Here is a 3,249-nt window from a genome sequence, read left to right as displayed (position 1 = left end):
ATCTCATGGTAAGATGTTTGAAGCTCTATTTATTATTGTCTGAAAAAAAAGATTTACTACAATCTCAAATGTATTTATATTTTTACATTCTTATAATATATTTGAACTAAAGTTACACCACACTAATTACATTTTAAAATTCACATTTTAACTTTTTATTACTGGATATTTATGAATTGTCTGGTCATATTATTACATTTTATTTAGAGTTTATGAAACTCTTCACAGTAAACATACTATAAATATTATTATTTGTGATTGACTTTACACATAGTCATTTAGGCCTTGTGGCTTTTAAACATTTCTGAGAAGTTTTATAAATGAAGATACCAATGAAAAAGCAATTGATAAAGACTAATACTGTATGGAGATTTGTGAAATATTACATAGCCCTACTCTGTAATAATTTTTGAAATTACTCTGTACTTTTCTTTGGCATTGCTGTCAGCACAGTGCAAATCTGCATTACTTCATGTCTGTGTTTTATTAATACTCTTTTAAGTTTTCTGTCTCTGATTCTTTCTACTTCATTTCATTCAGAAAAAATTATAGAGAAACTTTACAAAGTACCATACCATAGCTCCCTAATACTGAACAGACTATGTTGCTGTTTCTCCACTTAAATTAAAGGTTTTACTTCTTCACTCGTCTGTATAGTTCCCTCTTCCGCATCAATGGCTCAGCAAAAACGCACCTACTAGAAAAGGCTCGTTAACTATTCGTTTTCAGACGAAGACCAATCATCTTGTAATCCCTGCCCCTCACCCCATCCCTCGCCCCGACCCCCGACCGTAACAAGACCCTGCTCCATTGATGGTCAGGGCTCACAGGATCCACTGCGTTGGCGAGGTCTGAGAGATCATGCTTAAACCCGGATCAACGCCCTCTGCTTTTGCATATGTGACTCGGACTCCTGATGGTCTTTGGGGGAATCCACAATCTCAGCAAAACATCCGCAGGGGATGACTCGGCGCAGGGTGACCGACTAACTTGAGCTCACTAAACGTCTAAAGTGAGTCCCCACGTACTCTCGGCTAGCCAACAATCTCTTATCTACAAATGAATCTGCCTTGAATCCCACCTGTTGCATGAAACCATTTTCTGCAGTTTCAGATAAAATTGCACTAAATACGAATCCCTAACCTTTCATAATACTTCAAGTTGTATATTATTCGTTAGCCATCCCTATATGTTGTTTATTTATAGCTCTAGTATCCTAATTGACACTTTTAGCCTGAAGACCCTTATGATAAGCATCTCTAGGGTACAGGTTTTTAGCTTCAGGCCACGTGGTATAAAGGCCTAAGGCTGTTTATTGGGATAAAGGCTTAGGGGAGAGTCCTGCAGTGCCATGCGGCCCAGCTCCTGCATACTTTTGTCTCACCACTCACCATCCTGCTCCCACACTCTAGACGCAGCCCAAGAGTTCCGTTTTTACACGGTTTCCCAACCCCGTCAAGGTTTGCACACATGCTGTCACTTCGGTCTGGTGTGTTCTTCTCTTTTTTTATTATCATTTTTTAATGTTCATTTAGTTTGGAGAGAGAGAGAGACAGAGTGTGAGAAGGGAAGACAGAGAGAGAGGAGACGCAGAATCAGAAGCCAGCTCCAGGCTCTGAGAGCTGTTAGCACAGAGCCCAACGCGGGGTTCCAACTCAGGAACCTTGAGATCAGGACCTGAACCAAAGTCAGAGACATAACAAACCGAGCCGCCCTGGCACCCCAGACAGGTGTGTTCCTGTTCCTCCTTTGTCTTGTCAACTCCTACTCAGTGCTTAGGTATCAATTCAGGATCCTTTAGCTGAAAGCTTTCCCTGACCTCCTTGACGATTTTGAGTCTGCTTCTACACTCTCATAACACCAAGCATGTCTTCTTTGTAGCTACCAACATGCATTTATGTATTTGATTGTTTATTTGTCTTTCTTTGCCATCCAATTAGAAAGGGTCCATTTCTGATCTCAGGCAAAGAACAGTGCCTGGAACATAGTAGGCATTCGATACATATTTTTAAACTAAGCCATGATTCTGGTACAACTCATGGTGTATAGAAATAGGACAGCTATCTTCAATTCTCTTCTCCAGATGAGAGTATCATTAAGAAAGTCAGTTCTTTACAAAACAGAAAATAAAAGGTGCTAGTTCTTAATTCTTACTATACATCCAAAATAATTTCTATTACGCAGTAATAAAGAATCTAGTGAGCCTAGATTTCTTCAACTTTAAAACCATCAACAAAACAAAAATTAGGGCTCCTGGGTGGCTTAGTCAGTTGAGCATCCGACTTTGGCTCAGGTCATAATCTTGCACTTCATGAATTCAAGCCCCACAACTGGCTGCCTCTGTCTCTCCCCGCCCCTCCTGCCACTCATGCTCGCTCTCTCTCATTCTCTCAGAAATAAACATTTAAAAAGTTAAAACAAAAATAAAAATCATATCAGCCATTCTTTCTGTTAGAATTAGTTTATATATATCTATATAAAAATAAATAAAATAGAAATGTAAAAATATATATTAAATATATACCATATACACTTTTCACAGTATAGATAATACATATACTATATATTTAATAGTTTAATGTAAAATGTTATCAAATAAATTATCCTAAAGTGACATAAAACATTGTCCTAGTTATAGCCATGAAAAGTTTGGATTTATCATTAGCCGAGAATAATGTCAAAACTGATCTTCTTCAAAGCGAATTCTGCTGTGAAGTAAAAGGTGTTACAGTGAGTTTCTGGTGTGCTCAATACTAAATAAAACAGAAACTGATATGCCACCAGGCTAAACACTATGATGGCAGAGATTTTTAAAATCTATTAGATTATAATGCCATTGACAGGAGGGAACAGGTACTTTATTCCCCTTGTAACGCTCTGCCTTTCATAAAATCTAAATAAAATGTAATAATATGACCAGACAATTCATAAATATCCAGTAATAAAAAGTTAAAATGTGAATTTTAAAATGTAATTAGTGTGGTGTAACTTTAGTTCAAATATATTATAAGAATGTAAAAATATAAATACATTTGAGATTGTAGTAAATCTTTTTTTCAGACAATAATAAATAGAGCTTCAAACATCTTACCATGAGATGTTTGAATGTAACACATGACATGCTCAGTTAATTCTGAGAATAAAATAATTATGATAATGATGATGATAATGATACATTACGCGGTTTCTGAGATGCTAAACATTTCAGGTTTTCTGGGGGGTTACCTATCATATAACAGTTCTGATTGT

Source organism: Suricata suricatta, chromosome 14 (genome assembly GCF_006229205.1).
Source record: "Suricata suricatta isolate VVHF042 chromosome 14, meerkat_22Aug2017_6uvM2_HiC, whole genome shotgun sequence".
Classification (NCBI taxonomy): Eukaryota; Metazoa; Chordata; class Mammalia; order Carnivora; family Herpestidae; genus Suricata; species Suricata suricatta.
The sequence above is the reverse complement of the archived record's forward strand: the minus strand, read 5'-3'. Positions refer to the sequence as shown.